Source organism: Giraffa tippelskirchi, chromosome 4 (assembly GCF_054371585.1).
Source record: "Giraffa tippelskirchi isolate mGirTip1 chromosome 4, T2T-mGirTip1v1.2.pri, whole genome shotgun sequence".
Lineage (NCBI taxonomy): Eukaryota > Metazoa > Chordata > Mammalia > Artiodactyla > Giraffidae > Giraffa > Giraffa tippelskirchi.
Window position 1 is genome coordinate 118284899 of NC_137278.1, and position 26233 is coordinate 118311131.

The 26233-nt window shown below is 37.3% G+C and overlaps 1 protein-coding gene and 1 non-coding gene across 2 annotated transcripts in view; one reads left to right on the forward strand and one right to left on the reverse strand.

The window, feature by feature from the left end:
* Positions 1–26233, reverse strand: part of MGAT4C (MGAT4 family member C) — a 793076-nt gene that overhangs the window by 286957 nt on the left and 479886 nt on the right. The window lies entirely within an intron of this gene.
* On the forward strand, positions 1592–1664 carry TRNAC-ACA (transfer RNA cysteine (anticodon ACA)). Its single transcript has one exon. It is a non-coding gene; the product is annotated as a tRNA-Cys (tRNA).

Genomic DNA, 26233 nt, shown 5'->3' on the forward strand with positions numbered 1-26233 from the left:
GTATTTTTAATTTTATCCTACTATACTGCTTTCCAATCTGTTTTTTTTTTTTTTCCCTTTATGCAATGGACACACCTCATACCATCATGTTAATCAATTCCCAGAATCAAAAGTGTTTTAACTCTTTCTTTTCTTTACCATATTGGGCAAGATGACAAATTCTCAAATTTTTACTTATAATATTTCCATTGGTTTAGGGAAGCTAAGGAACAGGTCCAGTATGGGACTGAAAGCAGAACCAGAAGGCCCTCTCCAACTCTAAAAGATAGATATAATATCTTGAGTGCAAAAAGTGGCTTCGGGGGACACTGTTATGGTCTTTATAAGACAGTGGGAAATATTTTAGTAAAGTTTCATTATCTTTGGTTTATAGTTAACTACAAGTTGGGAACAAGAGTTAATACTATTACTCACTTTTCTAAAGGTTAGCATTCTTTCACCTTTAGTATCAATCTGGGCACATTGATTATCATTTTATAGATTGGTGGTTTAGTTGCTAAATAGTGTCCGGCTCTTGTGATCCCATGTACTGTAGCCCGCCAGGCTCCTCTGTTCATGGGATTTCCCAGGCAAGAATACTGGAGTGGGTTGCCAATTCCTTCCCCAGGGGATCTTTCTGACCCAGGGACTGAACCTGGGTCTCCTGCACTGCCGGCAGATTCTTTACTAACTGAGCTACCAGGGAAGCCCGTTATTTTACAGATAACCAATGCTTATTTGTAAGAACACCCTTAACTTACTGCTTCCAAGATTGCAAATTTACCTGCATCTGCTCACATTCTTTTCATTTCCTTCTTTATTACAGTGGAAGATATAATTGTATTTTCTCAAGACTAAGGTCAATTTTTATACCTGGACCTAGAATCATTATCTCCCCCTACTCAACCAGTTCATCCTGGGCAGGATTTTAATAAACTCTAGATTGTACAGTATTTAATACAAACAAAAATAAATAAAACAAACAAAAAAGCTAACACAGAGACACCTCTCCCCAGATACCACATTTTTATCTATGATTTCCTTTCATACAATAAACTTCTATGAGGTTAATATATATTCACATTTCAACTTAGACTTTTTTCCTATTTATGGGTTTTCTCCTCCAGTTTAGGCTTCCTCTTTCCAATCTTTCAGAGACTTTTCTTCTGCCTATCTACCAATAGACAGTATTACTGATGGTTCTACAAGGAGCCCACTTCTTTCCTCTGACAACATTCCCTGTTTAATCTTGTCTGTTCCTACATCCAGATGTAGATTCTTTAATTCAACAAATGTATACTGAGTCCAGATACTTCTCTAATTACTAGTGATATGAGTAAACAAACTATAGTAAATATAGGTGGTGAAATGCATAGGAAGAGGGGCAGAAATTGTCTTCTGTGAGGAAGATCTATACTGAAGGAGCAGCTAGGGCAAAAACCCTGAGATGTATAAACATTTGGTATGCTCTTAGGCAAACAAACAAACAAAAAACGCCTGGAGTAGTCTTTGACCCTCAAGAAAGAAAAAAGGTATGAGATGACATAAGAGATCTAGACAGATGTTATATCAGAGAGAAGGTTTTTGCAGAACTCCAGACAAGGAAAGGACTTCCCTGGTGGCTCAGATGGTAAAGCATCTGCCTACAATGCGGGAGGACCCAGGTTCAATCCCTGGGTTGGGAAGATCCTCTGGAGAAAGAAATGGCAACCCACTCCAATACTCTTGCCTGGAGAATTCCATGGACAGAGGAGTGTGGTAGGCTACAGTCCATGGGGTCGCAAAGAGTCAGACACGACTGAGCAACTTCACTCACGTAAGGAAAAATGGTGATTTTACTTCCTGACTATTTCTAGCTTTATGCTCGAGTTACTTTCTGGCTCATATTTCCAGCTCCTTAGTGGCTACCTCTGGAGAAGGCAATGGCAACCCACTCCAGTACTCTTGCCTGGAAAATCCCATGGACAGAGGAGCTGGGTAGGCTGCAGTCCATGGGGTCGCTAAGGGTCGGACACGACTGAGCGACTTCACTTTCACTTTTCAGTTTCATGCATTGGAGAAGGAAATGGCAACCCACTCCAGTGTTCTTGACTGGAGAATCCTAGGGATGGGGGAGCCTGGTGGGCTGCCGTCTATGGAGTCGCACAGAGTTGGACACGACTGAAGTAATTTAGCAGCAGTGGCTACCTCATGTGAGTAGTGTTCAGATAAAGCCAAAGAGTCAGAAACTGAATACATTATCTTAACTCCTAAATATACTGCTTTCCATCTTCCTTATCTTAGTACATGAAACCCCAAAGCATTTTGCTGCTTAAGCCACAGACTTGCAAGTCTTCCATCATTTATTTGTACTCCTTTCCCACCCATCCTCCCAACACTAAATCAACCATAAGTACTATCAAAGACTCTTCCTAGATATCTTTGTCCACTTATCAGTCTCATTTCTACTGCAGCAACACCTGAGACAAAATCTCTTACTTGAATCATTTGAAAGTTGCTCAATTTGTCTTGCTCACTTTGAACCAACTCACCACATTATTAGAATAATCCTTTAAAAACAAAATATGATCCTATAATAACAACCTGGTACAAAATTCCTTAACTATTTGCTATCCATGGTTTCATCCTGCTTATCTATTCCTTAATTTCATCCTAAATGTACTATAGTTCCATGAAAAATGATTATAAATAATTTATTAAAATATTAAAAATTATTTAAAATATATTAAAATAATAGCTATATATTTCACCTTTTTTCCCTAATTTGAATATTCTTTTAAAACTCAATTTCCAAATTAGACAGATAATTCTGATAACTTTTATTCTGTACCATTTTACAAAAGTGTAACAGTCAAAGACTAAAATATTTTCTTGTAAAGAAGCCAGATGAAGACAAAATGAAATTGTAGATTTCCATTTTCTCCAGAAAATATTTCCCAAGTGAAAAAAAGAAAGGTTAAATCTACAGTGAAAAACTTGACAGAAGATATAACCTCAATGAAATGAATAGAAAAGATATCCATAGGGAGGCAAAGTAATACTCTATATTTTCACCACTGACAAGGTGACCTGGGCTTTTGAACACCTCACAAAAGCTATGAGTTATCAATATGTAAGAGTTATGACATTACCTTGTGACTATTTAGCAATTGTGATGATTGTGTCCTGGAGTTTATTCCTGTAAAACAGGTAAGCAGGGGTGTATATAGTTAAACTTCTGATACACAATAATATTGTAATTTCACAGTTGATGGGAAATATGTGTATACATATGTTGCTGCTGCTGCTAAGTCACTTCAGTCGTGTCCGACTCTGTGCGACCCCATAGACGGCAGCCCACCAGGCTCCCCCGTCCCTGGGATTCTCCAGGCAAGAACACTGGAGTGGGTTGCCATTTCCTTCTCCAATGCATGAGAGGGAAAAGTGAAAGTGAAGTCGCTCAGTCGTGTCTGACTCTTCGCGACCCCATGGACTGCAGCCCACCAGACTCCTCCATCCATGGGATTTTCCAGGCAAGAGTACTGGAGTGGGGTGCCATTGCCTTAGGTAGTTAGAATAGGAAACAGGAGTCCAAAATGGCGGTGGCTAAAAGACAAGGAAGGGAAAAGCCCGCGAAAATGGAACAAAGGAAGGTCAAAGGAAGGTCCCAGGACGGAGTGAGAATTTCAGAGAGTACAGCACTCCTGGCTAAGCCCAATTTGCATAGGGCAGGCCCAGGGGGAGGAAAAAATATATAAAAGGAGGAGCCAAAGCGCTCTCTCTCTCTCTCTCTCGCTCTCTCTCGCTCTCTCTCTTGCACTGTTTCCCTCTCTGTTTCTCTCTCTCTCTCTCCCCCAGGTGCCTGCGCTCTTTCTCTTTCTCTCCCACGCGCGTGCGCGCTCTCTCTCTCTCGCACTCTCTCTTGCACTGTTTCCCTCTCTGTTTCTCTCTCTCTCTCTCTCCCCCAGGTGCCTGCGCTCTTTCTCTTTCTCTCTCTCTCCCACGCGCGTGCGCTCTCTCTCGCTCTCTCGCTCTCTCTCTCGCACTCTCTCTTGCACTGTTTCCCTCTGTTTCTCTCTCTCTCTCTCCCCCAGGTGCCTGCGCTCTTTCTCTCTCTTTCTCTCTCTCTCCCACGCGCGTGCGCTCTCTCTCTCTCTCTCTCTCTCTCGCTCTCTCTTTCTCTCTCTCTCCCGTGGGCTGATGTGCTCCCCCACTCTCTTCTCTTTGTGTCTTGGGTCAGCATGCCCTCACGCTTCGAGGATGGATTCTCCTGCTATTATCTAAATAAAAGAGCTATAACACTGATTCGTCTAAGAGCTATAATGGTCTGAGCGAGAGCCGTGACCTGCCAAGGGCTCTAATGTCCGTCACTCCAAATCTTTGTTGTGACGAGCAAGACAAGAACCGAGGAGCATACACTCGCCCGACACACACACACATATATATATATATATGTACATACATACATATATTGAATATATACCAACCTTTATCAAAAGAAACTATTTAAAATGAATTTTATCTAGAATTTTATTCTATCTACCTGTTAATGTTTTATTTAAACTATATTTGAATCTATCAGTATTACTTAAGGGGAAAATTGTGGAATCAATTTAGTTGCAGAAGGGTTAGGACCCAAAGCCTGAGTGTAAACACTTTCTAAATCCCTGTGTGATAATACTCTCTGTGTGTGGAGGACTGATGAGATTTCTATAGAACACCACTCAGAAACCAGAAGAAGGGTCTATTTTTAAAAGACAGAATTGATCCTGATGAGATTTGTGACTATGTTGTTCCCTTAATCATGTTTTCCAATTTAAGAGCTTAAGAGATTTAAGAAAATCTAATTCAACTTTGAGAAAAGAAGAGTAAAATTTTGGAATTCCTCATCCTATCTAGACATATTTATAAAGTCATATGAATACAAATATTGTGTTACTAATGCAGATAAATGAACCAACAGAGAGGGAGGCTATGTACATGTGAGAACTTGATCCATGATAAATGTAGCACCAAAATTCAGTGGAGAATAGCTAATTTTAAAGTAAAGGATATTAGAAAACAATGCTTCACTTTGAGGAGAAAAATATAAAAGAAAGACAGATAAATCATGTAAGTGATAGATGAATAGATACATACATGCATAAATACATGAATGTATAATACAAATAACAGAAGAGAATGTAGGGCAGCATATTTACAGTCATGGTTTGGAGAAAGCTCTATAGAGTTCAAATGAGTGAAAAACATGAAAGACAAAGAGAGATGGGATAACTATATCAAAACATTGATTTCTATTCACTGAGGGACAAAATTATGTGAAGACACATTAGCAACACAAAACTGGTCTTACCAGTTTAATATCTGAAACATTGTTGTTACCATTCAGTTGTTAACTCATGTCCACTCTTTGCAACTCCATGGACTGAAGCACACCAGGCTTCCCTGTCCCTCACCACCTCCCGGAGTTTGCCCAAGTTCATGTTCATTGCATCAGTGATGCTGCCCAGCCATCTCATCCTCTGGTGCCCTCTTCTACTGCCCTCAATCTTTCCCAGCATCAGAGACTTTTCCATTGAGTTGTCTGTTCGCATCAGATGATCAAAATACTGGAGCTTCAGCCTCAGCATCAGTCCTTCCAGTGAATATTCAGGGTTGCTCTCCATTAAAATTGACTGGTTTGATCTCCTTGCTGTCCAAGGGATCAGGAGTCGTCTCCAGCACAATTGGAAGGCATTAATTCTTTGGTATTCTGCCTTCTTTAAGGTCCAGCTCTCACAACCGTAAGTAACCACTGGGAAGATCACAACCTTGACTATACTGACCTTTTTTCGGCAGAGTAATGGTCTCTGCTTTTCAACACACTGTCTAGGTTTGTCATTGCTTTCCTGCAGTCACCATCCTCAGTGATTATGAAGACCAAGAAGAGGAAATTTGTCATTTCTTCCACCTTTTCCCCTTCTATTTGCCATGTAGTAATGCAGCCAGATGCCATAAGCTTAGTGTTTTTAATATTTAGTCTTAAGCTGGCTCTTTCACTCTCCTCTTTCACCCTCATCAAGAGGCTCCTTAGTTCCTCTTCACTTTCTGCCATTAGAGTGGTATCATCCACATATCTGAGGCTGTTGATGTTTCTCCTGCTTATCTTGATTCTGGCTTGCAACTCATCCACCCCAGTATTTCTCATGATGTGCTCAGTGTATAGGTTAAACAAACAGAGTGACAGCAGACAGCCCTGTCTACTCCTTTCTCAATCTTGAACTAATCAGTTGCTCCATACTGGGTTCTAACTGTTGCTTCTTGACTCACATACAGGTTTCTCAGGAGACAGATAAGATGGTGAGGTATTCCCATCTCTCTAAGAGCATTCTACAGTTTATGATCTACACAGTCAAAGGCTTTAATGTAGTCAATGAAACAAAGGTAGACGTTTTTCTGAAATTCCCTTGCTTTCTCTATAACCCAGCAAATGTTGCCAATTTGAAATCTAGTTCCTCTCCTTTTCTAAACCCAGCTTGAACATCTGGAAATTCTTGGTTTGTATAATGATGAAGCCTAGCATGCAAGATTTTAAGCATGGACTTACTAGCATGAAGGACGAGTGCAATTGTCTGAGGGTTAGCACATTCTTTGGTACTACCCTTCTTGGGAACTGGGATGAGGATTGACTTTTTCCAGTCCTGTGGCCACTGCTGGGTCTTTCAGATTTGCTGACATAATGAATGCAAAAACTTGATGGCATCATCCTTTAGTTCTGCTGGAATTTCATCGCATCCACTAGCTTTATCAACAGCAGTGTTTCTCAAGGCCTACCTGGCTTCGCACTCCAGAATGTCTGGCTCTAGGTGACTAACCACACTATCATAGTAATCTTGTCCTTTAAGATCTTTTTTATACAATTCTTCTGTGTATTCTTTCCATCTCTTCTTGATCTCTTCAGTGTCTGCTTGGTCTCTACCATTTTTATCCTTTATTGTGCCAATCTTTGGGAGGAATGCTCCCTTGATGTTTCCAGTTTTCCTGAAGAGATTTTCTAGTCTTTCCCCTTTTGTTGTTTTCTTCTATTATTAAGCACTGTTTTTTGAAGAAGGCCTTCCTGTCTCTTCTAGCTGTTCTTTGGAAACCTGCATTTAATTGAATGTACCTTTCCTTATCTCCTTTGCTTTTCACTTCTCTGCATTCTTCCATTATTTGTAAAGCCTCCTCAGATAACCACTTTGCCTTCTTGTTTTCTTTTACTTTGGGATGGCTTTATTCATGTGTCCTGTACAATATTATGGACCTCTGTCCATAGTTCTTCAGTTCAGTTCAGTTCAGTTCAGTTCAGTCGCTCAGTCGTGTCCGACTCTTTGTGACCCCATGAATCGCAGCACGCCAGGCCTCCCTGTCCATCACCAACTCCCTGAGTCCACTCAAACCCATATCCATCGAGTCGATGATGCCATCCAGCCATCTCATCCTCTGTTGTCCCCTTCTCCTCCTGCCCTCAATCTTTCCCAGTATCAGGGTCTTTTCCAATGAGTCAGCTCTTCGCATCAGGTGGCCAAAGTATTGGAGTTTCAGCTTCAACATCACTCCTTCCATTGAACACCCAGGACTGATCTCATTTAAGATGGACTGGTTGGATCTCCTTGCAGTCCAAGGGACTCTCAAGAGTCTTCTCCAACACCACAGTTCAAAAGCATCAATTCTTTGGCGCTCAGCTTTCTTCACCATCCAACCCTCACATCCATACATGACCACTGGAAAAACCATAGCCCTGACTAGACGGACCTTTGTTGGCAAAGTAATGTCTCTGCTTTTTAATATGCTATCTAGGTTGGTCATAACTTTCCTTCCAAGGAGTAAGCGTCTTTTAATTTCATGGTTGCAGTCACCATCTGCAGTGATTTTGGATTATGTGATTTGGTTATGTCCATCTATAAATTTGTCACTTGTGTTGTTGAAAAAGGGTATTTTCTATGACTAGTGAATTCTCTTGGCAGAATTCAGTTAACCTTTGCCCTAACCTTTGTCTAAAATATTGGACTATCTCTAATAAATGAAGAGATTAAGAAGATGTGGCATGAATACACAGAAGCATTATACAAGAAAGGTCTTAATGATCTGGATAATCACCTAGAACTAGACATCTGAAGTGTGAAGTCAAGTGGACTTTAGGAAGCATTACTAGAAACAATGTGACTGGAAGTGATGGATTCCATCTGAGCTATTTAAAATCCTAGTAAAAGATGATGCAGTTAAAGCACTGTACTCAATATGTTAGCAAAATTGGAAAACTCAGCATTAGCCACAGGACTGGAAAACGTCAATTTTCATTCCAATCCCAAAGAAGGGCAATGCCAAAGAATGTTCAAATTACCATGCAATTGCATTCAATTCACATGCTAGTAAGGTTATGCTCAAAATTCTTCAAGCGAGGCTTCAGCACTATGTGAACTGAAAACTTTCACATGTACAAGCTGGATTTCAAAGAGGCAGAGGAACCAGAATTCAAATTGCTAACATTCATTGTATCATGGAGAAAGCAAGGGTGTTCCAGAAAGACAGCTACTTCTACTTCATTGATTATGCTAAAGCCTTTGATTGTGTGGATCACAAGAAACTGTGGGAAATTCTTAAAAAGATAGGAATACAAGACTAATTACCTGCCTCCTGAGAAACCCGTAGGCAGGTCAGAAAGTAACAGTTAGAACCAGACATGGAACCACTGGTTCCAAATTGGGAAAAGAGTACAAGAAGGCTGAATCGTGTTACCCTGCTTATTTGACTTGTATGCAGAGTACATCATGTGAAATGCCAGGCTGGGTGAATCATAAGCAAGAATCAAGATGGCTGGGAGAAATATAAAAAATCTCAGATACTCTAATGGTAAACAGCAAAGAGGAACTAAAGAGTCTCTTGATGAGGGTGAAAGAAGAGAGTGAAAAAGCTGGCTTGAAACTCAACATTAAAGACAAAAGATCATGGCATCCAGTCACATCACTTCATGACAAATAGAAGGGGGAATAGAGGAAACAGTGACCGATTTTATTTTCTTGGGCTCCAAAATCACTGTGGATAGTGACTGCACCCATGAAATTAAAAGACTTTTGCTCCTTGGCAGGAAAGCTATGACAAACTTAGATAGCATATTAAAAAGCACAGACATTACTTTGCTGACAAATGTCTGAATTGTCAAAGCTATGATTTTTCCAGTAGTCATGTACAGATGTGAGAGATGGATCATAAAGAAGGTTGAGCACCGAAAAACTGAAGCTTTCGAATTGTGGTGCTAGAGAAGACTCTTGAGAGTCCCAAGGATTGCAAGGATAGCAAAGTAGTCAATCCTAAAGGAAATCAACCCTGAATATTCATTGGAAGGACTGAGGTTTAAGCTGAAGCTTCAATCCTTTGGCCACCTTATGCAAAGAGCCAACTCACTGGAAAAGATCCTGATGTTGGGAAAGATCGAAGGTAAAAGGAGAAGAGGCCAACTGAGGATGAGATGGTTGGATGGCATCACTGACTCAACAGGCAGGAATTTGAGCAAACTTCAGGAGATACTGGAGGACAGAGGAGCCTGCCGTGCTGCAGTCCGTGGCATCACAAAAAGTCAAAAATGACTTAACAACTGAACAAAAACAATAGTAAATGACATAGAAAAGAAGAAGAAAATGATAAAAAAAAAAATGGACAAAGGGTATAAAAAAGAAATCTGAAGAAGTAACTCTGAAGGCAAATTCACTGGTATAAAAAAAAAATAGAAATTTCAACAGAATCAAATATTGTGAGGATGTGAAGAAATGGTAATTTTCATACACTGCTAGTCAGTATGTAGCCTCGAAAGATTTGGTTTCAAAATACAAAGTCTACAATCACTATGTTATAGCTGGTGTTCAGTGAGACAAGAAGTGAAAATCCAAATGGTTACTAATCATACTCCATTTAATTGGTCATGAAGAACAAAATATTATAAAGAGAGATATAAAAACATATATAGAGTGTGTTGAGTTTTGCCAGTAAAATTCTACCTCAAAAAATATCTCCCCAATGTTAGTAAATGACAATGTCAATCAAATTTAGAAATGAAGAGAACTGTATTTATATTTCAAACTGAGTCCCAAGGGACAAATAATATTTAATGTATTATTAATTATACCTATCCTTTTTATAAAATTTAATCTTTCCTCCTATATAAAATCTTACTTTCAGATTACAAAATACTTTCATATTCATGAGCTTGATATTCATTGCTCAAGTAATGAAATCACACAGTATTCAATGTAAAAGTTTTCTAAATTATGCCAAAACTGTTTTTCATTAAACATATTATGCAATATTATAAAAGGACTTTGCTTTGGGAAAATAAGGCCAGATTATATTTGTCATATCGAGCTATAATTACACAGAAGAGTATATTTTACTTTTCTGTGTGCAAACTCAGAGGAAAGTGTTCAAATATTTAGCATTATGTTTTTATTCCCATTTAACTGTGTGATAATTACTATGTCAAAAGATTAAGTGGAAGGAGAAACTGAAATTATGCAAAGAATTTGTAACAAAAATCCATATTTAATAAATTTGCATTTCAGGAAAAACTGAGTAAATTAAAATTAAAGTAAAAATTAGTAAAAAAAATAATAATAATAAAGTAAAGTAAACCTACCCTTTAGAGTAGGTTTAACTCAAAGTTTTCAGTTTCAGGCGTGAATTTCAATTTGCTCAGCAAACTTTCTGTTTGGACATGTTTTCTTCTCTTCTGGCTCAGCTCCATTTCTACTGATGCCTAAAGGATTTGTGAGAGTAGGTTCACATTTACAAAGCATCCAGCGTGAAATGGCGTTTTATTCCCTGTGCTTTTTTTTTTTTCTATTCTTTTCCTTTGTTGTTAGTTAAGAAGTGATAGGAGCTTCACACTGAGATGAAAGTCATCAAAAGTACCTATCATGGAAGGAAAACATACTGTATTCTATTAGAAAGTAAATTATAGCAGAAACTAGGTATCTGCTCCTGACAGTCAAGACATGGTCCTGAGATTTTAAAAATACATATATTTCAGAAACTCCACTGTCACTTAAAATAATGAAACTGAAGATGGAAATTTATATCAGTTGACCAGAAATTGATCAAACCCTGTCTATATCTATAGAGTGTGAATTTAGAAGTGAGTTGGGAATGACTGAGAAGAGTTGTTCTTTCATTATAAGCACAGATTTGGAGTGATTGTTTTCTCCAAGAAGTGACAGAACTACTGCACATCCTCAAATTCCATAAATAATCAGCTTGTCAACATGGCGTTATTGAAAAACATCAGTGTGCATTTATGGTTTTATTTAGTATAAACTGCCATGGAGCAATTGCTCCCTCTCTGTCCCTGTCTGAATTCCTATGAAAACTCAGCTGTACTTTCATTTCATGCACTACTGCTGCTGCTGCTGCTAAGTCGTTTCAGTCGTGTCTGACTCTCTGCGACCCCGTAGACGGAAGCCCACTAGGCTCCCCCGTCTCTGGGATTCTCCAGGCAAGAACGCTGGAGTGGGTTGCCATTTCCTTCTCCAATGCATGAAAGTGAAAAGTGAAAGTGAGGTTGCTCAGTCGTGTCCGACTCTTAGCGACCCCATGGACTGCAGCCCACCAGGCTCCTCCGTCCATGAAATATGCCAGGCAAGAGTACTGGAGTGGGTTGCCATTGCCTTCTCCGTTTCATGCACTGAGTATAAAATAAATGTGCACTGCATAACACTATCAAGTGGACTGGGAGATTATACTGTCTCCATCCAGAACACTGAGATCCCAGTAAAGTCCTGAAACAAATGATATTTGAGGTCCATCTAGGCAAAGTTGGAAACTTCAGGCAGAGGAATACAGAGTCAGGATGCAGAAGAACTCACTTCCCCTCCATGTCTAGGATTGAATAGAGCTATTACCTGCTTCTGCATGAGAAAAACACAAGTAGATCAAACTTTTGTGTTATTTTAAAACATGTATCTTGTTTTAATAATATAAAATTGAATGCATTCTTCCAAATCAAGAAAAAGACCTTATCTTTAAAAATATTACTATTCTCTGTTAATTTTATTTCATAATTTCAATTTACCTTAAAACCAGTAAAGGTGATACCACTCTAATGGCAGAAAGTGAAGAGGAATTAAAGAGCCTCTTGCTGAAGTTGAAAGAGGAGAGTAAAAAAGCTGGCTTAAAACTCAACATTCAAAAAACAAAGATCATGGCATTCGGTACCATAACCTCATGGCAAATAGATGGGTAAATTGTGGAAACAGTGACAGATTTTATTTTCTTGGGCTCAAAAATCACTGCGGATAGTGACTGAAGCCATGAAATTAAAAGACACTTGCTCCTTGGAAGAAAAGCTGTAACAAACCTAGACAGAATGTTAAAAAGCAGAGACATCACTTTGCCAACAAAGGTTGGTGTAGTCAAAGCTATGGTTTTTCCAGTAGTCATGTATGGATATAAGAGTTGGACCATAAAGAAGGCTGAGAGCTGAAACACTGATTGCTTTCTAATTGTGGTGTTGGAGAAGGCTCTTGAGAAGCCCTGTAGAACAAAGATATCAAACCATTCAATTCTAAAGGAAATCAACCCTGAATATTCATTGGAAGGACTGATGCTGAAGCTGAATCTCCAACACTTTGGCTACCTGAAGCAAAGAGCTGACTTATTTGTAAAGACCTTGATGCTGGGAAAGATTGAGGGCAGGAGGAGAAAGGGGTGACAGAATGAGATGGTTGGATGGCATCACCAATTCAATGGACATGAGTTTGAGCAAACTCTGGAGTGAAAGACAGGGAAGGCTGGCATGCTGCTTGCAGTCCATGGGGCCACAAAGAGTAGGACACGACTTAGCAACTACAAAACTGACATGAAATTCAAACGAAAGTCATCTGTTTTTTTTTTTTTTTGGCCAAAATTCCCCCCAAACTTCTCCAGATGGGTACTTTCATAAATAATTCAAAATAACACTTATTTAAGTCATTTCAACACTTCTTAAGCACTTGCGATATTCTAGACAATCGTTAGCCTTTAGGATATAAAAGTTATACTAAATATAATCCTAAAATAGAGAAATTTACAGTCTAAAAAGAGACCTCTAATAACAATTAAATCATTTCAAAACAGTGGGCCAGGTGATCTAAATGAAATATTTTCTTGTGATACTGGGACTCAGGGAGTGAGAGTGAGAGAATGAAAGTTGCTCAGTCCTGTCTGACTGCGACCCCATGGACTGTAGTCCGTGGAATTCTCTAGATCAGAATACTGGAGTGGGTAGCCTTTCCCTTCTCCAGGGGATCTTCCGACCCATGGATCGAACCCAGGACTCCAGCATTCCAGGCGGATTCTTTACCAGCTGAGCCACAAGGGAAGCCCCAAGGGACTCAGGGAGAGACAGCAGATCTAATCTGCCAAGGGTGAGGGGGAGCCCTGAGAGACAGTAACTCTCTTTCATTCCACTTCTCAGCCCTTTACATTTGATCAAGCAGTAGCTCAATGTTAGGTCCTCATTAACTCATCCACACTGGAGGCTTCACAAACTGAAAATTCTGACCATCTCAAAACATTAAGGAAGGAAACAGGTCATGGTTAGCTGGCCTTTGCCTCTCAGGCAGTCTGGTCAGTACTTTTTAACATAAGATTTATCATGAACTCATTTATTTTTTAACAATACTGTTGCCAAACTTTGAATAATTTGCTGACCTTCACTCTTAAGTGGGATAAGTGATTTCCTTGTTTACATTATCAACTTGCTTAGAAAACCTTTTCTTATCTTTTAGAGTGTAGAAAGTAAGGTTCAGTCAGAATATGGTGTTTATTATGAATTACAAATAAGCATAACTTAGGGTACATTGTATTTAATGAGTGATGTGTTTCTCAGAATAGAAGGGGTTTTTTGCTTTTACATTTATGTACTCTCTCACCAAATGTATGGCACAGCATTTGCGTGGCTTTTTCTTTCATTTTTTGAAAGATATACTCTTCTCTAATTTCATTTGTTTTTCCTGTGTTGATGGATGGAATGCTATACCACAAGATGACTGTACCGTCCCGGTACAAAGTGTTTCCACCTTAATAAACAAAAACTAAAGAAGTGGATTCTAAAAAGTCACATGATATTTCTTTGCTTGTGAAAATAGTGTTTTCTCATTTTAATATTCCTCCAATCAAGCTTCATTGTAAATTGGTGTGTGTACTGGTGCAACTTTCCACACAAAAGGTACTAATCAAGGTTTATAATACACCCTATGATTGGTAGAATCTTAGAATTGATTAAGATACAGTATTTATCAGAATATTTACCTATTTACCACTAGCTGAATAGGCAGCAGAAACTCCTGTCACTTTCCAAAAAGAAAATGATCTATGTTCTGTTTATTATAATATTTCATTAATCTATTTTAATCACTTATGAAAGTTTAGGGTTAATCCATACCTGAATAAAAAGTTTCTTGTCTCAGTCTCAATGTAGCTTTAATATTCATTGTAATTATTCTTTCCTGAATTGATGTTTTGCTCCAATGTGTAATTAAACATGGATTTAAACTTTCTTGTAATAGAAATAAGTCAATAAATGCAGGTTTTCTAAAATGCTGCAAATAAATATAAACTTTGACACGTTTGATTAAATAGCTGAACTTTTTTTTAAGTCAATTTGTAAATAAACTTTAGGATAATTTGATTGCCTCTGCTGTACAAGGATCTATATATTTTGTAGGGAACTGTCAGTAAAACAGAGGCAATAGTTGCAGTCTTTATTTTGTTCGTTTGTTTAGCTATTTACTTTTCTAAGCTGATCTATTCTCTGCCTTAAAATTATTAGGAAATCTGACTCCATGTCAACCAATGATCTCAAAAGCTGACACATTTTCGCCATCTCTGTTTGGACTGAGGGATGGTGGTGCGCGGAATGAAAGCTAAGGGGCCAAGATTCTGAGAAGCAATGACAAGTTTTACTCCGAGGAAAGGATCTGAGGGCTTAATTCCTTTCACGTTGTGAAGGTGCAAGTTTTTGCCATCAGCTCATAGAGCAGAGCTTCAAATTTTTGCCCTTAGTTTTCTGATAATAATTTTACTCCCTGCCTTTTTTTTTTTTTTTTTTTTTGCTCACATCTATTTCCAGTACTATCATTGTAACTCCTAACATTTTAATCCTCTTGTATTGTGGAACTAATTTCAGTTATATTACTCTAATAAAAAATGAAGGCAGAAGAATTTACAATTTAATTTAAACATACAGACCTATTCTTTTAAAGTAAATGTTCCAAGTTGTTTTTATTATTTATTGATTATGTCTGTATGCTGACCTTTCATCCTCCAAACCATGCTGGCTTCTCTGAATTTATTAATTGAAACACAAGACTTAGAATCTGATGAAATTACCTACCCACAGTTATAAACCATTAATTTTTTGAAGGACATCATTAGCTGCATTGGGCCCATAGGCATAGATGGAATCAGAATCTTACGATATTATTTTGATTATAATCATAACAGCATTTATTTTGATACATCCAATTAAGTGCTGGATATCTTCATGTATTCTTTTGAGCCAAACCTAATTTAGACCATAGTTGAAATTAAATTTCTTCTTAATATAGACCCAGTAGCATATATCAGTTTCCTAGAGTTGCTTACCAAACTGCTATAAACTATGTAACTTGAAACAACAGAAATACATTGGCTCACAGTTCTGAACTCTCAGAAATCTGAAATCAAGCATGTCCTGACTTGCTCTTTCTGACCTGTAGGGGAAAATTCTTCCTATTCTGTCTTTTTCCTGGCAATTTGATAGCAGTCCTCAGCATCCTTTGGATGGCAGCTTAAGCGCTTCAATCTCTACCTCCATTTCACATGGTACACTCTCTTTACATGTCTGTGTCTCCACTCTTCCTATAAGAACACCAGTCCTATCGTTTTATGGCTTACCCTAATGACCTCATCTTAACTTGATTACATTTGCAAAAACTTTATTTCAAAACAAGTTCACCCTCATGGGCACCAGTGGTTAAGAATTCACCGTATCTGTTTAGGGATCACAATTCAACTCATACCATAGACCGTATATTTATTTCCCATTGTGTGTATAGTGTGATATGGTGACAACATTTAAATGTTAGTCATTTCCTTCTTGAATATATCAGGATGTTTGATCATGCAGAAATGATATGACTGTTGGAATAAGTATATATTTTGGATTTTGCTAGCAGTTTTATTTTTAAATTTTATCTTCCTAGTCTAATAGTTTTAGAAACAATCATAGAGAATTCAGATTATGGAAATGACTGTTTCCTTCAAGCTATTACATAAAAACACCAAACAATAACAGTTCATTTCACAAAATCAGCAAAACATTACTGACTGAAAAAAAACAGCTTAAAGAGTGAGCTTGTACAACTCTGCGTCAAGAAAGCCTATTTGCCACCAAAAAATATTTGGGATAATTGAAAATAACTTTTAAAAAAGATTGTGCTTATTAGTTATAGTACTAGCAAAGCCATTCATTTTTTTTCTCTTGCTTTGGAGTAATGGAAGTTTCACATCAAGTAGATTCAAAATCTCCTAAAAGTACTTACATTTCATACAGAAATAGAACTTCCTCACCTCATGCCATTTTGAGACATTAACCTACTATAAACTCAAGTTTTCCCCTACAGGTCAGAAAGAGCAAGTCAGGACATGCTTGATTTCAGATTTCTGAGACTTCAGAACTGTGAGCCAATGCATTTCTGTTTTTTCAAGTTACATAGTTTATAGCAGTTTGGTAAGCAACTCTAGGAAACTGATATATGCTACTGGGTCTATATTAAGAAGAAATTTAATTTCAACTATGGTCTAAATTAGGTTTGGCTCAAAAGAATACATGAAGATATCCAGCACTTAATTGGAAATATTTTTTTTTTCTACATAAAAGGAAGGATTGAACTATAGGTAGATGGGGGATAAATGATAAATCAAGTATAGTAAAATATTAATAGTGGGTATGTCCATATGGGCATGCATGCACGCTCAGTTGCCTCAGTTGTGTCCAACTCTGTGACCCCATGGACTGTAGCCCACCAAGCTCCTCTGTCAGTGAGGATTCTTCAGGAAAGAATACTGGAGTGGGTTGCCATTTCCTCCTCTAGGTGATCTTCCCCACCCAGGGATTGACCCACATCTCTTATGTCTTCTGCATTGGCAGGTGGGTTTTTACCACTAGTGCCACCTGGGAGGGGTACTATAAAGTTCATTCCTTTTTTTCAGCATGTTTGAAAATCTTACTTTTAAAAAGTATAAAATATTTATTGTTTATTTTACTTATTCAAAAAATGTCTCAATTCCTATTTTGTGCCAGATATATTTAAAGAGAAAATATAAAGAAAATAGCAACCTTACCCTTATTGTGTTTAGAATTTTCATACCTAATTTCTAATATCTAATTTCTCTCTAAACATAATCTATAAAGGCTTATGAGACTAATAGCAACTACACTTTGACTTAAAGATCTGGGGAACAGGAATAAAAAAAAAATTTCAAAAAGAAAAATCACCGAAGGTCTTACGCAAGTATCTGCTGTTTGAAGAAAAGCTTGATTTCTTGCTTGGTCATGTAACAGCCTAACAATGATGGTTGTATTTTAATAAATAAACCATTTAACAAAGAAACAGGATGGCAAAACAGAAAACATCTGAGAAGTAAACACAGAGGCATTTTCTTCACCTGCTTAAATCAAATACAAAAGTCTTCAGGGGTTAATCCTTTTGTACTAATCTTTAGTATGAACCAATTTTTGTTAATACACTGTGCTAAGTATTTTGCAGTCATTCTTTCATTTGACATTCAAAATAAGTTTGTGATATTGGATTTTTATCCTTACTTATAAGTTTTTCAAAGAAGACTTCAAGGAGAAAGGACTTATCTAAAGTCACAGTGGAATTCTGAACTGACTGTAACTAGAACATTATATTCTTTTGAAGAGACTGTTTAGGATTAGTATTTGACCTAATAATAAAAAGCGAAATCAATGATATATTAATAATAATTGTGCTTCCATAATATTATTAGATCCAGTTCTATCAAAAAGTCCTCCTTCAGTCAGCTGCTAGAATTGTATTAGGCCAACTACCATATTATCCCAACTCTTCAAATTGTCTCCTAATCCAAAATCCTCAATTCCAGTTGAGCTATTTCAAATCCTAAAAGATGATGCTGTGAAAGTGCTGCACTCAATATGCCAGCAAATTTTGGAAACTCAGCAGTGGCCACAGGACTGGAAAATGTCAGTTTTCATTCCAATCCCAAAGAAAGGCAATGCCAAAGAATGCTCAGACTACCCACAATTGCACTCATCTCACACACTAGCAAAGTAATGCTTAAAATTCTCCAAGCCAGGCTTCAACAGTACATGAACAATGAACATCCAGATGTTCAAGCTGGTTTTAGAAAAGTCAGAGGAACCAGAGATCAAATTGCCAACACCTGTTGGATCATCGAAAAAGCAAGAGAATTCCAGAAAAAACATCTACTTCTGCTTTACTGACTATGCCAAAGCCTTTGACTGTGTGGATCACAACAAACTGTGGAAAATTCTTAAAGAGAAGGGAATACCAGACCACCTGATCTGCCTTCTGAGAAATCTGTGTGCAGGTCGAGAAGCAACATTTAGAACTGGATATGGAACAACAGACTTGTTTCAAATAGGGAAAGGAGTACGTCAAAGCTGTATATTGTCACCCTGTTTATTTAACTTTCATGAAGAGTACATCATGAGAAATGCTGGACTGGATGAAACACAAGCTGGAATCAAGATTGCCAGGAGAAATATCAATAACCACAGATATGTAGATGACATCACCTTTATGGCAGAAAGTGAAGAACTAAAGAGCTTCTTAATGAAAGTGAAAGAGGAGAGTGAAAAATTGGCTTAAAACTCAACATTCAGAAAACTAAGATCATGCCATCTGGTCCCATCACTTCATGGCAAATAGATGGGGAAACAGTGACAGACTTTATTTTGGGGGGCTCCAAAATCACTGCAGCTGGTGACTGCAGCCATGAAATTAAAAGACACTTGCTCATTGGAAGAAAAGTTATGACCAACTTAGACAGCATATTAAAAACCAGAGACATTACTTTGCCAACAAATGTCTGTCTAGTGAAGGCTGTGGTTTTTCCAGTAGTCATGTATGGATGTGAGAGTTGGAGTATAAAGAAAGCTGAGCGCCGAAGAATTGATGCTTTTGAACTGTGGTGTTGGAGAAGACTCTTGAGAGTCCCTTGGACTGCAAGGAGTTCCAACCTGTCTGTCCTAAAGGAAATCGGTCCTGAATATTCATTTGAAGGACTGATGCTGAAGCTGAAACTCCAATATTTGGCCACCTGATGAGAAGAACTGACTCACTGGAAAAGACCCTGATGCTGGGAAAGATTGAGGATGGGAGGAGAAGGGGATGACAGAGGATGAAATTGTTGGATGGCATCACTGACTCAATGGACATGAGTTTGAGTAGGTTCCAGAAGATGGTGATGGACAGAGAAGCCTGGCATGCTGCAGTCCATGTGGTCACAAAGAGTCAGACACGACTGAGCTACTGAACTGAACTGAATCTATGCTAGGCTATGCTATGCTAAGTCGCTTCAGTCGTGTCCGACTCTGTGCGACCCCATAGACGACAGCTCACCAGGCTCTGCCATCCCTAGGATTCTCCAGGCAAGAATACTGGAGTGGGTTGCCATTTCTTTCTCCAGTGCATGAAAGGGAAAAGTGAAAGTGAAGTCGCTCAGTCCTGTCCGACTCTTAGCAACCCCATGGACTGTAGCCTACCAGGCTCCTCCGTCCATGGGATTTTCCAGGCAAGAGTACTGGACTGGGGTGCCATTGCCTTCTCCGGAACTGAATCTAAAATTTAAGCAAATAAATATTTTGACCTTTGTTTATGGTGTGGCCCTGCTAATGTATGCAGGATTGAACAACAACCTGGATCAGTGAAGCATACTTAGCTAGCTCACCGATACTCAGTAACTGGATCTTTAGATACAGGCCAGTAAATGACAAAAGAAAGTTTTCTAAGTCAGTGGCTACAGTGCTTGAATCTTCCTTGGAAGCAATAAAAACCTAGGGACAAAATTCTTCAGAAATGACTGTGTCATTCCTCTTTTTTCCCGATGATTTTATTGTTCTTCAGTAAACTGCTCAGATTAGAATAGACCCCCACTAGTGCATGCATGCTCAGTCACCCAGTTGCATCCAACTCTTTTCAACCGTTTGCACTGTAGCCTACCAGGCTTCTCTGTTCATGGAATTTTCCAGACAAAAATACTGGAGTGGGTTGCCATTTCTTCTCCAGGGGATATTCCTGACCCAGGGATTGAACCTGTGCTTCTGCATTGGCAGGAGGATCCTTTATATCACTATGCAACCTTGGATACTAATCAATATACTCCAGAAGATGTCAAAATTTTAAGAATAGTTTTATCTTTCTCTTACCCAGCTATACACCCTACATATATATATACACATACATATGTGTGTGTGTGCATGTGCACGTGTGTGCATGCTTAGTAGTGTACAACTCTTTGCTGCCCTTTGGACTATAGCCTTCCAGGCTCCTCCGGTTATGGGAGTTTTCAAGCAAGAATACTGAAGTGGGCTGTCATTTCCTCCTCCAGTGGACCTTCCTGACCCGTGGATTGGGTCAGCCATGTAAATCTAGGGGCTGCACCATGCGACTGACTCCAAGTACCAGTGAGCCACTATGCTCATCCTGAGAGTACCCCCATGCTTGAGGGACATGGTATTAGGTAGAAGATTAAAAACTTCATGACAATTCAAGAGAAACCACAGAAGAAAAGACTTTTTCCCCCTACTTAACGAGTCCCACAAGTTCATTTTATACAGAAAATTATTCTTCTTACCAGGGTATTTTATTGCTACTTACCTAGTCTTTCCCTTGCCCCTTACAAACCTCTCCTCCTCTTCCTAAAACATGCAGTATCAAACAAAAAGTCCAGAAAAAAACTGAACATTTAAAAAAGTTGAGTTAAGAGAAATGAGAGGCAACTCCTTTTAGAATCAGGCATGACTGACTCTACACCCCAAATCTGGAGAGTGTGAATAGCAAGTCCCTTGTAATGCTATCACTTTTTTTTTTTTAACACACTTGCCTGTTCACTTCAGTTTTCTCATGCAACTAGTGTGTATAAAGCAAAGCTGTGATGTACTCAGATAAATCTTATTCAAATTCCAATTCTGCCACTTGGGAAAATACTTAACTCTTCTTAGCCTGTTTCACTCTTCTATGAAATGATTATAATAATGGCCTTACAGTATTGTTCTGATTGAATGATGTAATATGATACAAATGCATTGTATAATGCCTAGCATATGGTACAGGCACATTCTCCTGAAAAATATACACATACAATTTAAAGAATATTTTATATATTAATATTTCAATTCATACATGGTAAACTCATTTTACATGAAGTACAAAGAATCTGTAATTTTAGTTGGAAAGATTGCAAGTTATTTATAGTATTTCTAAAGCTGTGTCCACTGAACCTGGATAAGCCTATCAACTATCATTATGTGGAAGAGTTGAGATGGCAAAGAGTGTCCTTCAGTGGCAAATCTAAAGTTAATCCAAGGGGTTTGGAACTCCTTGGTTCCAAGCAAAGTATTTGGAGTCTCTCACATGCCATATTTTTTTCTTAGATATTGAGAATTTCCTTGATTGTTTTGATATATAAGAATGTGTTTCCATATTAACTTAATTGGCATGCTTTAATTGATTTATAATAATGGCTAATGTCTATGATAATCCACAATTAGTGAAACATAACACTGGATATCTTCTTCCCTTCTATTATGAGGTAAATGATACTTGTGAAATTATAGCAATTTGAAATATAATAAAATTAAGTTCCAAATAAGCTATAATTTCTTACCGGTTTACTCTAAATAGTCTCTGAGAAATTATGGAGGGTATTTACAGATGCAGCACCTAACTCATGTAGACTTATAATGAAATCTCACAGCTTAGGTCAGAACTGTGGAAAAACAAGTTGTGCAGAGACAAATTGTACTGCTATTAAAATTTCATGGTCCTCTTTTCAAGATCATGAGATCTGTGACTTTAGCCATAAGTATCACAATCTGCTTACTAAAAGATATCATGTAAATCATTTTCTAATAGTTGCAGTATATACTGTAACTCAAGTATAGACAAGTAACAATTAACAGAAGGCAGCATAAGACCTCTAAGGCATTTAGCCAAAAGCAGAACAAATCACATCTTTATAAATGAGAAAAGCCAGGAGAAAAAAAAATTAATTAATTTTTCATGAAATTACAAAAACTATGCAATCAATAAAGAACAGAACTTATTTGGAAAGATGGGGCAATATGGTCTTGTTAATATAATTTACTCAATATCTGCATGTGACTAGCTTAACTAAATTACATCTTAGCAAGAAAACTAATATGATAAAGATAACTAGGTCCTAATGACCAAGATTATTAGAAATAATATTTTGGTTGGTGATAAATGGTGGAAACAAAATGGGAAAGCTTATGTGTTTCTAAAAACATTTTCCAAGTGATCTACAATATATATGGAAGAAGAGCCAGTACCGTGAAATGGGATGCACAAATGTGAAACAAGTTTAAATCATTGTTGAAATTGTAGGGACCAAAGTAGTATTTGAAATTAATTCCAGCTGAAGTAAATAAATAAATCTCTTCTGCTTCAATGAATTAAACCAAACCATAGTTGTTCTCATGTAGGCCTATGTTTTCTTGTTCTGTATTCACTGGAAAGGGACAAATATTTCCTATATTTATTATTTCAGGAAGCAATATGGTACCACCCCCTCAGATTTCTCATATTGTCTTTTTCTATCCTTTGACTCCATTCACTGTCTGCTTTTTAAAGCTTAGCACAAAAGAATGAAGTTTGTAGGTCGTTTTAACAGCACAGAGTAGAGCTGGTAAAAATAGAAGATAAAGAAGAGAGACATAAGAAATAGAATAAGAAACCTACAGTTGAAATCAATGAAAAATACTAAATCTAAAGCCATTTGATCTCCATTATGTGAAAACCGCTGTGTTTGAATTCATAAAATCTTCCAAAATCTGCCTGATTCAAAAAATAAGAAAAAGTATAGTTAATTTATTTTGTTTTCAAACTATTGGTTTATAAAGAATACTAATGAATATCTTAATATTTTTTTTCTCTTTACTCTCTCTTATTTCATCAGCAACATGTGCTATCGAATAATGATGTGATATGCTTGGGAATTGTAAATATTCAACAGAGAGATGACAAGATTTAAAACTTTGAAAAAGTTTGAGAAAGATAAGATTTGTCTTCTTGAATCCCTGACAGTCAAGAAGGCAACTTAAATAGCATCAGACTTTGATATTTAAGAAGGCAATTTTAAAACATTCCAATAAAAATATAAGCATTTCATTAATATTACTGAATAGCACTTTAAAAGAAATGATAAGTAAAGACACCTGGAAAACTCTCAAGGAAGAATTTATCAGTTGACATCAAAAGATAAATTTAATAAATATTATAAAGCCACTTATCAAACCCCATTTACAATGGCAACAAAACTATACAGTTTTTATACTTAATTATAATCATGAGGGCCCCACCCTTAGGACTCCATCTGAATCGAATTATTTTCCAAAGGATCCATCTTCAAGGAGCATCACGTTGATTAGGGTTTTAACATGTACATTTTCAGGGAACACAATTCAGTCCAAAGCAACTGCACAGCTAGTAAAATTTCTAAATTTAAAAAGAAAGTCCACCTTGCAGGACTGAAACTTTACATCTTTGCTTCCATCATGTAAAATATAAAGGTTCTAGAGATCTGTCGCACATATTGTCCTGAGAGTTAACAGTACTGTACTGTACTGTACACTTAAAATTTTGTCAAGCGGGAAGATCTCACGCTATGTGTTTTGTTTTAACTATGAAAGAAAGGAGGGAGGAAGGAAATAAAGGGAGGAAAGGAGAAAGGTAGAAAAGAGAAAGCAAAGAAAAGATCATACCAGGTGCAGAGTGGGATATGGCGACACTGGAAGACTCTCACACATTTTGTGAAACTATTTGGAACTTTCTTAAAACTTTAAATGTACACCTACTTGTCTCTTAATTCAGCCATTCTATTCCTAAGAATTTATTTAAAAGAAATGAAAGAATATGTCTGCAGAAAGATGTGTACATGAATTCACATAACATTTTTATTTGAAATTGCCAATAACTGGAAGTAAGCCAAAATGTTCACTAATTCCAGCCCTACTCAGTAAATAGCTATAAAACACCATGTAATATTTAAAATAATAGTTTTCAAACATTTGAGTAATAGAGTTCATTCATTCTTTGATCCCTGAAAAAATAAAATAAAATAAATGAGTTGACCTCTCTGTGTGTTCTTTCTGCCTGGAAGTCCAACCAAGAATGTGGCATAATAAAGGGGTCAAAATAAATATGGCAGCCTTGTTAAGTCTGGAAAACAGAATTCAGGGACGCTGAAGATAAATTATCACGCATGAAATATACATATAGTTAAAAAGCTCTAGAATTCTGCACTTGAGATGCTCAGAGATAAAGAACAACTACTATGGAAAATGACAACTGAGGACAATAAACTGAACAACTCTCTTAGGTGACACAGGACTGGGAAATGTTTAGGATCCAAACTGACTATTATTAGGACATTCAATAAAGGTATCAGAAAGAATAAACCTTAAGACAGGAGTTCCACTATTTCTAAAGTAAAGACTACTGTTTAGACACACTAGCAAATTTTAAAAATAAGCTTTGAAAGCATGAAGCTGATTTTAAAATAAATGAACTCCCTGACACAAACTTCAACACCTTTAAGAAAAAGATAAGAAAAAAAATGTAATGGGTCAAAATATATATCATGCAATCATGGAGTTACTAGAAGAAACAGGAAAATATGATTCTGGTAGACCAGAAGAAAACTCAGTAATTAGAAACAAATTTCAAGATGAAAGGAATAATTAATAAATTTAATGTCCAATACCTGTTTTATATGTGTGTGTGTGGTAAAGAATCTGCCTGCAATTCAGGAAACTCAGGAGACCCAGGTTTGATCCCTGCATTGGAAGATCCCCTGGAGGAGGAAATAGCAACCAACTCCAGCATTCTCGTCTGGAGAAGCCCATGGACAGAGAAGCCTAGTGAACTAATAGACATGACTGAGCAACTCACACTTTCACTTCTTTCATATATATGGTGGCTTTAACATCAGATTAGAAAACGCATAGAATAAAATCAGTGTGCACAAAGACCTGGAAATGGAAACCATCCCAAATGAAAAACAGAGTTAAACCAATATTCAGAGACACATGGGGCAAAGTCCAGCCATTTAACATTGATAGAATCAGGGCAAAAATTGTAGAAATAATGTTTTCCAAAATTTCAATAAAAATATCAATTCACAGGTTGAAAAGCTCAGAGTCTCACAAATAACACACAAAAAAGGACACAAAAACATGCTTGAACAAATAGAGTAAACACAAAAAACATACTTAGGCAATTCACAGTGATTAATGTGTTAAAGGTTCTAGTGGTAAATCAGAACTATGTGAATAAACAGAGGAAGAAACTCATCAGACAGTTGAAAATAAACAAAGAGCCAAATGGAAGTAGGGTTTAGAGGTACAAATGTCTGAAGGATCATCCCATCAGAACTTTCAATAAGACTATATCTCCATTCAACTTCTTCGTGTTTCCTTTTATTTTGTAGGTGTTGAGAACACTCTAAAAAACCTCTTACATTCTAATCTATATCTCAGAATTTGCCTTCCAGGGGACTGAACTTGAGTAAAGGGTACATCAAAAAAAGATGTAACCTGAGGGAGAGTAGCTTCAGAAACAGGAAATAAAGAAAGGGAATTTATACATTATCACTTGTGCATCAGGCATAGAAATATCTATCCTGCATTGGAACAGGAAGATGAAGGGCCCTAAAGCAAAAGAATGTGGAATTAAAAAATAAAAAGTTTGAGCTAAAACATTGAACACATGTACAATGTGTAAAAAAGAGGGAGAGAAAAAAACCAGAAAGCAAATTCAAGAAAAGCACAGCTGTACAGAAAGAAAAATGAAATGGTCATTGACTACAGTAAACACACTTACATAAAGCTAATTTGTGTATTAAGTCTCAACTGTTATAATCAATCTTTTGGCAAGGGATAGTAGATGAGAACAGTGTTAGAAGAGTGTTTAAATGCTATCAATATAAGCAAAGCAAA